This window comes from Colossoma macropomum, unplaced genomic scaffold (assembly GCF_904425465.1).
Source record: "Colossoma macropomum unplaced genomic scaffold, Colossoma_macropomum, whole genome shotgun sequence".
NCBI classification, from domain to species: Eukaryota; Metazoa; Chordata; class Actinopteri; order Characiformes; family Serrasalmidae; genus Colossoma; species Colossoma macropomum.
The window spans coordinates 896,895-910,019 of NW_023494809.1; the positions used below are offsets into that span (position 1 = coordinate 896,895).

The 13,125-nt window shown below is 41.2% G+C and overlaps 1 non-coding gene across 1 annotated transcript; it reads left to right on the plus strand.

Moving 5' to 3' along the window:
* The first annotated feature begins 283 nt into the window (after positions 1-283).
* On the plus strand, positions 284-447 carry LOC118799222. The gene has a single exon (XR_005006102.1). It is a non-coding gene; the product is annotated as a U1 spliceosomal RNA (small nuclear RNA).
* The last annotated feature ends 12,678 nt before the right edge of the window (positions 448-13,125 follow it).

A 13,125-nucleotide genomic window follows, 5' to 3' on the forward strand; every position in this document is an offset into this window, starting at 1 on the left:
TTTCTGCCTCTGCTTCAAATGTGTCTGAGACAGGCAGGGCCCAGCTAGCAGAACACAGAAGAGGCTCATGTGGATATGGCTGATTGATCAGTGTTCTTTCATGTGTTGTTACACTGCTAGTAAAGATGTCCACTTGAGCCGAGTGGATATAAGAATATCAGAGTGAGGATCTGGGAATCAGATCTTCTTCTGCTTTTGAAGGACAGAAGCAGATTCTGGTTAATGCTAACACTAAAGCTAGCTGCTTTAGCCTCCAACAGCTGCTCTCACACTCTAAAGGCCACCACAGACCAGACGTGTTGCGCCGCGCAGCATCGTACAGCATCCAAAAATTGGAAACCATTGCAATTAATTGAGGTGCGCACTCCATACTTGGCGACTCCCAAATGCGGGAATCTCGACTGCATAATTTCTGGTAGTGGGGGACTGCGTTCGTGCTCTCCCCCTGACAAGGGGGCAGTTGTGGGCTGGAGGTTGGCCTTGTGACCGGAAGGTCACTGGCTCGAACCCCTAAGCTGACAGTACGTGACTGAGGTGCCCTTGAGCAAGGCACCTAACCCCCAACTGCTCCCTGGGCGCTGTGGATAGGGCTGCCCACCGCTCCGTGCAAGTGTGCTCACTGCCCCCTAGTGTGTGTCTTCACTAGTGTGTATGTGGTGTTTCACTGCACAGATGGGTTAAATTGCAGAGGTGAAATTTCCCTGTTGTGGGACTAATAAGGGTCACTTAATGCTGCCATGCTAGCCTGTTTTACCTCCTAATTTTCAACTTGAAATCAGTGAGATTGTAAGAGGTAGTGAACTTATATACCAATGTCTTCCAATAAAGTGCAGTTATTTTTTACATACACTCTGTTTGAACTCCAGGCATTATGTTTTATTCTTCTACTTAAAAAAATAAGTAAGTAATGTCAAGGTACAAATACGTCCCTTTCCCAGCTCAGGGCAAATGCATTCTTGTTAAAAAATGTCCAAATGACCTTTGGTGAACACCTATGGTTCTTGTAGAAGTCCCTTTAAAGCTGCACTATGTATGTTTTGGGGTTTTGGCGACCTCTCTGGTGGAAATGTGTAATTGCATGCTATGTGCCGAAGAACATGTCATGTGGGCTGTGCTTCAGTCCCCTTCCCTGAATGGATGAATCATATTACTGTGAGAGAATTCATAGAGAACTCAGTCTAAACTTGGTGAAGGACGCGTCTTCAGAGGATGTGAATTATCTAATATTGTCATCATATCTTCATCAGTATAATGTTGATTTTGAGGTCATTTGAGACCTAAACATCGAGCTGGACCTTCTATTTGAGTCTGTGACATTAATACGTAAAGACGTATGACGTGGTGTGACAAACTCCCGATCCAATGCCTCTGACTTTTAATGGTTATTTCAGGATTTACAGGGCGACTCGCAGCAGCAGCACACTCACCATTTTTATTCTCCTCACTCTGTAATGCTACTTCTTTCAGTTTAACAAAAAAGCTTGCATAGTGCAGCTTTAATATGTCATATTTAAGTACGATGTATCGCACAAAGACCTAATAGGACATAAAGCCCTGGGAACATAAATATGTTCTCTCATTTAGTCTGGAATGTCAGCTAACAGGACACACTAAGAAATAAAGCAGAAGAAAAAGAAACCATGTAGAGATAAAAGTCATCCATCGTTCATCATTCATATGATTATTAAAACAATAGTGGCCTAAGAATAGGATTAGTGGCTTTATCCATACAGATGCGTGAATACATTCGGATATAAATGACCCTGTTTCAATGAGACAAATCAGATTTTGTACGCTGTCACAGAATCCATATTTATCAATGTGCATAGACGTCAGTAGCCCAGGCCTGCATGCATTGTTATCCTCCCAAAAAAGAATGTGGGTCAGCCATGTGGAAGACAATGCTGACTCACACGGACACAAAAAGACCCCACTTGTCTTCTCATCGCCGTATGAAATCAGAAACTTCATTAGTGGAAAGCAGATCATAGATTTCAAAGCGACTGAGTCATCCGTCTTATCGGGCAGGACGTGACGCAGAGGGAGAAGGAGAGTGAAATGATGAAGAGCTGCAGGAGATGCAGGAATCGATCCGTTCCCCTCGTTTATTTTGCTAAAATTCTTCAAACGTGCCTTGATAGGCCTTTAATTGCTTCAAGGGATTTCGTTCCTCTCCAGCGTGGTCTTCGTAGGTGCTCGCCTCTGCTGGCTGAATAGGAGATTTTCACTGACTCTCGCCAGTAAAGATCTCTGCTGCAATGCTGTGTTCCTGGTTCTAGAGCTGTGCAGTGGCATCTGCATTCGGCAGATGTTGATAATGAGACTGAAGCACGTTGTTTTGGTTTCAGAGGGACGCTATGAATCTGGGGGAAGTAGAAGTTAGCATAACATTTGGTGCAACGATACCAAAGGGGTGTGTTTTAGAGGTCTGCTGTCTCATTAAGTACGATGGGCCCTGACAAAACATCTAGGTTTTCAAGCATCAGGCTTGGGTCTGACTTCTAATGACGAATGTTTTTGCCGGACCACCTATGGGCCAGCCTAGAAGAGGCAGTTTTGCTTACTGACCGACTGACTGACCAACTTTGTTGAAATGTGCATGTGCGAGGGTTGTAGCTAGCCTTCAGTAGGTAGCAGTAATGCACCCTAAGCTATCCTGTCAATCGTTGTTCACCCAATAGAAGAAGACTCGGGTGCTGGCTTCAGAGCCAGTTTATAAGAAGCCTGGCCACTTCCTATTCCCCAACATTATATCAAAAACAGGACTGCTAAACATCAGAGGGCGCCCGCGAGCAAGTCCTCAATGAGTGAGAGTAAATGAAGCTCAACGGTTAAAAGTGAAAAATTAAAACAGTTTCTCATCTCTCGCCCCGAACTTTCCTTTAATTTTGGAAAAAAGAAGGATGGATTTCACTAAGAAAGCAAAGAAAACTCACCTGTATGTTTCCTTTTTTCTACAGCAAACGGGTTTTGGCCAGCAGGACGTCAGCATTACTGCTACTGAGTGCTGATTGGCTGGCGAGCGGAGCAGCTCATTGGCTGTTCGCGCTCACAGACGTCATGGACGTACATGAGGCGCCGTTTTAAACTCCTATAACTCGAGTTTAAAAGCTCTTTAGCTCTAGTGTTTGAGAAACCCAGAAGACATTGCAGAATGGTAATTCTTCTCTCTGTAAGTTCTCTGCTGGCTTCTCATGTTGCATTGTGTTCGGTAACTCTGTGTTCACACTAGCAAAGCAGTCATTTTCTATTCCGTGATTTAGTGACAAGCAGCAGGCGTGTGGCCTGGCGGTCTGGCAAAACTAGGTTTGCCTAGTCTTGTTTATGTAGTACATTTGTTTTTATTTGAAGTGGGACTGGAACAACGATTCATCATTATCAATAACGTCGACATTAAAAATCGCCAAAAAATCTTTCCATTCTTGGTTTTTCAGTTACATTTCACAAAGTGGCCAACCTAGTGAGTGAATGACTTCAGCTGAAGAGGGCAGCAATTCACTTACAGTGTCATTCTTCTGTAGGCAGACAGCAAAAGAAAAAGTACAGCTATGGTTGAGAGTTAAAAAAGAAGGAAAATATGGGAGCATTTTCTCAAAATGAAGCATAAAGTCACATACAGCACATTCAAGGCCGACTTAGCTTTCCACGGAAGCACGACATTACCTTGACAACACTGGGCTTAATAATTATTCACAAAAATAAGAGATCTACACAGCACAGCTCAAGACAGGCAATAAAATGTGAGGATATTCACTGTGGAGGACCACGAACACGATCCGTTAACAGAGTTAGTAGATCGTCCACCAAGACCTAAACTAAAAGAATCAGCCTTTCCACCAGCGTTTTAGGAACATGAAGGATTTGCTGATCAGCTTAGAAAAAGCTGCTTGAGAAAGTAAAGTTCTTCAAAGGTTCTTTAGTAAAAGCAGTGGTTCTGTTTAGAACCTTGTGTGCTATATAGAAACATTTCATCCTTAAATGTCTTTGCATAGTGAAATGTTTCTTCAGACTGATATAAAATGTGTTGGGTAACACTTTACTGTAGGGTGCTGTTCATAAGGCTACATGATACCTACATAGGCTTGTCATGATAACTGACATAACCCTACATAAATGTTTATAAATGCTTATTCCAACAGGCATCATCTGTCATAAAGACTACTTCAGCTGACTTTGATCAAATCGAGCAAATGTAACCTTTATGGCAAATTACACCTATTGGAGTAAGCATTTATTAACATCTATGTAGGGTTAGGTCAGTCGTCATGACAAGCCTATGTAGGTGTCATAAAGCCTTATGACCAATACCCTACAGTAAAGTGTTACCATGTGTTGTTTGTGGTTTTATATAGTACCTTTTTGAAAAGGGTTCTATATAGCACCAAAAAGAGGTTCTTCTATTACTATAAGCTTCACATCGCAACAATAGCAGAGCACTTTTTCCTATATGCCATACAGAACCATTGTCAAAAAGGCTCTATATGGAACCATATACAACACATTCTACACTAATTCGATGAACCATTTCACCATGCTAAGAACCATTCCCAGTAAGCTAAATTTGTCTGGCTCACTTGTGGGCCACATTCTTGGTTTGTGCTGGCCCAGTATATGGCTGGGTCCTCGGCCCAGACCTGGCCCTTCACACTGTAAAGTGAGTAGCACTAAAGGATATGGCCCAAATCTGGTCCCAGTCTGGTCCAACTACTGTTGGCCCACAATATTCACACCAGAATTTTCCCACAAATTTAGAAACAAGAAAAACAGTATGAAGCTGTCCAGGATCTGGTCCTGTTCCGGCCAGCATGCCTAACATCTACCCGGTAGCCAACCAACACTCACATAGGAAAGCCAGAATCGGCCCTGCTATCTGGGTTTAAGCTTGTCAATGGTTCTATATAAAACTCATGGTTCTAAATAGAACCACTGCCTTTACTAAATAGCCCTTAAAGAACCATCTTTTTTAAGTGTGTATCCAAACAAATGCTAACAAAATAAATATATGAAAATAAAATGGGATGATAAATGTAGGTTTTGTAATATACATGTAATTGTATCCTCTTTATTTTGACTACTGTGTTTTGAGATTATGGCTGAAATATCCGGTTAAGGGACAGAAGTGTCATTTGTTAACGTTTTTAGCGAAGTCAATGAAGTGTGCTTATTTTAAGTTATTGTTTTGTCCCCTTAAATGTCTCTAAAGCGTTCTGAGACAATGTGCAGTGTCCAGCTGTCAGTACAGCTGGTCGAAGGTTAAATTACAGCAGTGCTACAAGCATAAACAGCGCAGAGTTTGTTGACTGTTGTTGATGACTCAGTGAAAAAGCCCAGTTGTTAGCATTGAAATCTCTGTCTAAGAAATGCAACCAGATGGTAAACTGCCAGTTAAACATCACAGTGCACTCCTAACAAACTCGCTTTAACTGGTTTACATGTTAAATTCTCTTTATAACTGGATTCTGCTCTCACTAGTAGACTGAGCACATAGCAGAAAGCTAACTGGCTATGAAGCTAACGCTACAATAATAAAAGACAGACTTCAAGCTGAAGCTTTTAAAAACAGCATTACTTAAAAACTGAGACATACAAAGTAAAGAGTGCTACTTTCTTGTCTGTTATGAGCTAAAAATGTCAGTATTTAAACGAGAGCTGACATAAAAATCCCAAATATTGCTGAGCTAGCCCAGCTAGCTTAATGCTAACATAGCTAGCTACCGTGGTGAAAATGAGAAGCATTATCGTAGCGCTGGTTTAAAGGGGGACTCCACCAATAATTTGTACATAATTACATGGTTAAGGTGTAAAGTTATTCAGAGTGTTCTGGTGTGAAACGCTCTGTTCTAGAGAAACTTATCGAGTTAGATGTTCACAGTGGTGGTGATAGGAACCAGACGTCCACCTCTGAAAGCTCCCTCACAGGAAGTTACTACATGAAATGGTTATGAATTCACTGCCTGATGACTGAGACACTGTTTTATGGTAGTTTTGTGATACAGTTCTACAGTTACAGACTGTAGTCCATCTGTTTCTCTGCATACTTTGTTAGCCCCCTTTTACCCTGTTCTTCAGTGGTCAGGACCCCCATGGACCCTCACAGAGCAGGTGCTATTTGGGTGGTGGATCATTCTCAGCACTGCAGTAACACTGACGTGGTGGTGGTGTGTTAGTGTGTGTTGCACTGGTCTGAGTGGATCAGACACAGCAGTGCTGCTGGAGTTTTTAAACACTTCAGTGTCACTGCTGGACTGAGAACAGTCCACCAACCAAAAATATCCAGCCAACAGCGTCCTGTGGGCAGCGTCCTGTGACCACTGATGAAGGACTAGAGGATGACCAACACAAACTGTGCAGCAGCAGATGAGCCATCGTCTCTGACTTTACATCTGCAAGGTGGACTGACAAGGTAGGAGTGTCTAATAGAGTGGACAGTGAGTGGACACAGTGTTTAAAAACTCCAGCAGCACTGCTGTGTCTGATCCACTCGTACTAGCACAGCCCACACTAACACACCACCACCGCCACGTCAGTGTAACTGCAGTGCTGAGAATGATCCACCACCCGAACAGTACCTGCTCTGTGAGGGTCCATGGGGGTCCTGACCACTGAAGAACAGGGTAAAAGGGGGCTAACAAAGTACACAGAGAAACAGATGGACTACAGTCTGTAACTGTAGAACTACAAAGTGCACCTATATAGTAAGTGGAGCTGATAAAATGGACAATGAGTGTAGAAACAAGGAGGTGGTCATAATGTCTGATCGGTGTATGTATAAAACGAAAACTCAGAAGACGTGTCGGTCCACTTGTGGTTTTGTACAGGAAATAAAATGGCAGCAAGTTTCTTTACAAATGAACTATTTCACCTCAAACCTCTCTGAATGACTTTGTTTACATCTTAACCATTGAAAAATCTGTGGAATTCTCCTTTAAAAACAGATTTCACATTAGACTTTGGCGTGAAAAGTCACTGCTTCATGGTTCCCTGCCTGTACCTGACTCTCTAAGTAATTAAAAAGTTTAAATAAAATGACTTTATTAGCGTGAGTAACTCATGTAAGTTTCTGTTCACATATCGGTTACGCTATAAACATCGGCACACAAGTAGAAAGCATGGAAACAATAAATATTATTAATATTTTTATTTATCCCCACATTTCTATCATGTTTGGATGTTATAAGCATTTAAATATTGTCTGTTTATGCTTAGCTGGAAGTTCTGTTCATAAGTCACTCAAAGCGCCCTGGGGCACAGGAATAAGGTGGATATGTATGTGGAGTTACAGCCAGTCCAACCTAACAACAGTTACTATGAAGGAAAGCATTTGTGAGCAGAGCGTGGGCAGGTCAAGGCTAGTTCAAAACAGCTATACATTCAACAGATACTGCTGGAAATGGAGAGAATTAAAGCCCAGAGCTGGATTGCCAACATTTTGATGTTCCTGAAGATCTTGATTAGCTGGATAAAGTGACTCAAACCCTACAAACTGCAGGGCTACTCCTCAGGAGCGTGGCTGGACATCTCGGCCTACAAAACTCCACACTAATCCAACAATGCGCTGGAGTTTATTAGCATAGCTACCCCAGGATCGGCTGTTAGGTTATGATAAACGCACATTTAATCAGAGGTAGCGCTGTTATTCAAAACCCTCCTGTCCGGTAAATAATAAAGGTCTCTCAGCTGCTTCTAAAGAACTGCAAACGCCTGAAAGCTGACGAAGACCAGACAGTATTATACAAATGAATCACACATCAGTATTATCAACAATCAACAGACTGCTGCAGCTCCAAGGGGTTCAAGGTTCAAAGCTTATGTAAAATATTGCTTTATAACCACTGGATCAACATAATAATGCAGGACTCGCGTCAGTTTTACTGCTTAGCAAAGAGACTTGGCAAAGGGAGAAGGTTAATGTACAGTCAGGTGATTTACTCATGACTCAATATGTCTTAGGATTTATGACCTGGTCTTCTAGATTCAAGCGATAACATTAAAACCACCTCCTCGTTTTTACAGTCATTGTCCATTTTATCAGCTCCACTGACCATATAGGTTCATTTTGTAGTCCTACAGTTACAGACTGTAGTCCATTTGTTTCTCTGCATACTTTGTTACCCTGATCTTCAATGGTCCAGACCCCCACAGGTCAGGTATACACGTTCAAAGAACACCGATCAGGCATAACATTATGACCACCTCCTTGTTTCTACGCTCATTGTCCATTTTATCAGCTCCACTTACTATATAGGTGCACTTTGTAGTCCTACAGTTACAGACTGTAGTCCATCTGTTTCTCTGCATACTTTGTTACCCTTTTACCCTGTTCTTCAGTGGTCAGGACCCCCATGGACCCTCACAGAGCAGGTACTATTTGGGTGGTGGATCATTCTCAGCACTGCAGTGACACTGACGTAATGGTGTGTTAGTGTGTGTTGTGCTGGTCTGAGTGGATCAGACACAGCAGTGCTCCTGGCGGTTTTAAACACTGTGTCCACTCACTGTCCACTCTATTAGACACTCCTACCTTGTCGGTCCACCTTGTAGATGTAAAGTCAGAGACGATAGCTCATCTGCTGCTGCACAGTTTGTGTTGGTCATCCTCTAGTCCTTCATCAGTGGTCACAGGACGCTGCCCACAGGACACTGTTGACTGGATATTTTTGGTTCTCAGTCCAGCAGCGACACTGAGGTGTTTAAAAATCTGACCCACTCAAACCAGCGCAACACACACTAACACACCATGACCACGTCAGTGTCACTGCAGTGCTGAGAATGACCCACCACCCAAATAATACCTGCCCTGTGGGGGTCCTGAACATTGAAGAGAAGGGTGACAAAGTATGCAGAGAAACAGATGGACTACAGTCTGTAACTATAGAAATACAAAGGTCATATGGTCAGCAGAGCTGATAAAATGGTCAGTGTGTGTGTAGAAACAAGCAGGTGGATGTAATGTGAGGCTCATTTAAAGGTGTTTTTTTCTCAGCTATTTTTAATATGGCTACTCTGAACACTAAGACACTCAACAGCAGTGATGGTTTCATGCAAAACATGCCTATTTGGAAGCTGACTGTACAGTAAGAAAGGAACGTAGCGATAAATCTGGCCGCTACTCGCACACCAGGTCTTGGATTCCGTCCCTGAATTGAAACAAATGACAGATTGCTGGCAGAACGTCCACGGTCAGTAGATTCAGGCAGCTAGAAGAGAGGAATCTTCCCGAGTTAATGGGGACGCTGACGCAGGGACACCCTTGGGAATAGTCACATGCATCCACACCTGGATTCCTCACACATATTTCTCCACTTAATCATTCTGAGTCACAACAAAAGACTGAATGATACATTGTCATTTATTCTTAGCAGTTTATACAAAGCACAGATATACAGCAATTTAATCAGTACATAAATCATACACAATATAATGCCCTGAGAAGCCAAGCTGTCCTGTTCACATTCTTCAGTTCACCTGCTGCACTGGCGGTCACTGTCTCCAGCTGCACATGGACACTTTGGCACCATCACAGCCACATGATTAGCTGCTGTTTCGGTCATAACTGGTTTATGGCCAGAGAGAAAATGAGTCAGACCTTTGCGTGATCGGTCTCGAGCCGTGTGGGTTAAAGAGCAAACGCTGTAAAATATGAAGTGTTTAGATCACACAAACCCCAACACTGGGCCAAACCACCACGGCATCTGTCCAGTTAGGGCCAGTTAAAGGTTCTACGTTGGCCTAATGAGGACCAATCTCTTGGCTCCTGTGTTTAACAGCGCAGAGCTCCATCACGGGACGCGTCCATTTCTCATAAATCAACTGCACGGCTCTGAAAGTCTGGCCTCCTCAGAACTTCCTCATAAGTGAGGAAAACAAAGAGAGGATAATCCACACCCTCCAGCACCGAAACTCTACACTCACCCATCTGAGACACAGTAATGGAGACGTGAACGTGACACCTTCGTAGTGCAGGAGGAGCAACCAGAACAAACTGGCTTCTTCTATTACAGTGATAGAATATCAGCGCTGTCCACGATACAAAACGAAATGAAACGAAACGAAACAAAACAAAAACAAAACAAAAACTTTAACTTTTAAAGTAAGTAAATGTAAAGAGATTTTATTTCAAGTAATTTTGCAGCATTTCTGTTGGTCAATTCATCATCAAATGATGTGAAAAAATATCTGAAAATGTTTTGTTTTTTTTTGTTGTTACTGCAAAAATAGTATCTTGTCAAGTGAAATGATCTTAAATCTATTTGATATATCGAATATGTCCCATTTTGATATGGTTGTGCTCTTATTTAGATGATTTAGCTTGTTTCAAGCACATTTCTTAGAACAAGCAAAATTATCTGACAATATAGTGAGATAATTTTACTTAATAAAATTACTTAAACAAGTAAAAAAAATGCTTGGAAATATGTTAAATAATCTTAAAATAAGCTTACAACAATTTCAACAGGACAAATATTGAATGTATCGACCAAATTTAAGATCATTTTACTTGACAACATACCATTTATTGCAGTGTAGGCAGTAATATGAGGGTGCACTATTAAAAATAAAGGTGCTAAAATGGCTCTTTGCAATGCCATAGAACCACTTTGGGTTCCTTAAAGAACCTTTAAAGCAGGGATGCTCCTATTTTTTTTGTCTTGTGGGCCAACATGTAATGCTTGTGGTATTTAATGACCAAAAAGACAAAACAATATGCAAACAAAATACAAATAAAACAGGTTGGTTTGAAATCGAGGCAATTATAACTTTTGTTAGTAAAATCCATCAAACACATTGTAAAAAAAGTTAAAAGGAAAATAAGTATTTAGTTTATGTTTAAGATTTAATGTAAGAATTTTTAAATGCTAATTAAATTACGCTTGCAATCAAACCGGCTGTTTGTACACTCCTTATAACTTCAGTCTGTAGGGGCGGAGCTAAACTGCTGCAGGCTCGGCAGATAGATGTAAATGTGTTTTTATGACATCATAAAAACGGCAAATTGAAAACGGTCTGTTTTTGTAGCTTCATTTGTATTTCTACAATGTTTACATACTATATTAAATGCTTTTATTTTGAAAAAAAAGAAGGACATTTTGTATTTTCATGATAAGAGCCCTTTAAAGGCACAATAACAAACATAGTCTATTCAGCTCTAAGATATGAAAAGGTTATATAAAAAAGGATTTTTGGAAAATAGAGTGGCCCAAACTTTATTGAGCTCAGGGGAAACAATGGGTAAAACAAATAAAATACGGGCCCTTTAAAGAACTATTTTTGTAACTGACAGCCTATTTAAAGCTCAAAGAACCTCCACATAATGTAAAGTTTGTATACCAAGGCCTTTTCTAGAGCCAAGAACCATCTAGAACCTTTATTTTCAGGAAAGTCACTGTGAAAACAACAGGGCTATTGACTCACATGCGGTGCCCAATACAAAAGAACAGGTGAATCAAACAAAGAACAAAGACGTCAGTCAGTCGTATCATTGTTTCCTGCTTCAGTCTATTTACATTGCTCACGCATACAGTCTGACGTTAGTGCACTGAGGAAAAAAAAGAAGGAAAACCTGAAATGTTTTCAGCTGAAAATGCTTCAGTTTGTCACATCAAGAACTTTGAAGGAAGCTCCCTGAAGAAAATCTCTTTAAGCGCACCTTTGAGTGATTGTTCCTTACAATGAGCTTATCTACAGGCCTCAGAATGAGCCTCGTTTTAAGCTGACACCTTTTATGATGCACTTCAAAAAGTATTTCAACCTTCTTCTGATAAGTTAAGAACTGAAAATCTGACAGTGAAGATTAGATACATTAAAAAAAAAACATGAATAAAAGATAATATTAACAGGGTCTCAGGAAGACTTCATTGGAAGTCAAGTGAAAAATGATCTGAAGAACAAAAGAACACTACAAAAACAGTACTGTGCAAAAGTCGGAGACCATCCTTCACTTATATCATTTCCATTCAAAACGGTTATTAAGTACAGGTTATTCATTTTTCGGGAGATATTTCTGAAAAACAAACACTACAGAGAAAATGGGACTCCTAACAACCGCCTGGAAGACCTGGTAGACACCAAAACTGCCCCCATCAGATAAACAGCGCTAAAAGCTTTCATCTCTGAGAGAGAGGAGAAAATCAAGCTGCTTCAGATCTGAAAACATCCACAGGTGTTTCTGTCCATCCTTCCACTGTGAGAAGACGACTCAGCGCTGTGGGTCTGAAAGGATGTGTAGCTGATCAAGAAGAACCTCACTGAGAAAAGGAGACGGACACATCAAACAAAGAAGCTGAACGATGGACTGACCACCCCAGAGTCCAGACCTCAACACCACTGAATGTGTTTGATTACTTCAGAAAATGATCAACCAGCTTCTAAGACTGAACTTTGCAGGTGTGTCTGCAGATTCTTTGAGGAACTGAAAGTGAGTCTCCTGAAAAGAATGGAAGTTGGAATAAAGGGAAAGAGTGAGACACTATTATTATTATTAAGTCCCGTCAAGTTGTGTCTGACCCCTGGTCACCATATAGATACTGTTTCTCCATAATGTCCTGTCTTGTCTTTGGGATTTCAGTCTTCATGGCTGGTTCATGATTACTTCATCTGTCTCCATCCATCTTATATCTGGTCATCCTCTTCCTATTTTACCTTCCAAGCATAATGGCCTTTTCCAAAGAACTGGTTCTTCTCAGAATATCTCCCGAAATAAGAGCTTCAGTGTGGTCATCTGGGCTTCGAGTTAAAATGAGGCCTGATTTGGTCAAGGACCCATTCATTTGTTTTCTTTGCTGTCCAAGGTTCTCTCAGAAGTCTACACCAAAGTTCAGCTATTATTTTTAGTTGTTGAGGCTTCTGTGGAATTTTCAGTTAAATATACTTGTACTTGTACTTAATGGCCATTTTAAATGGAAATAAACAAATAAAGGGGGGTCTCTGACTTGTGCACAGTACTGTAACTGTGGTCTTTCATTCAGCCTTACCCATGGCCTTCATACGAGATCATGTAAGTAATATGTGGTGCTACAGACATGCATTGTTTCAATCAAAGTGCAGAGAGATCCATGCAGCTGGTGCATGGTGAGGCAAAATACTAGAGATTGTGTAACTCTAGTATGTGTAAACTAGAACTGGCCA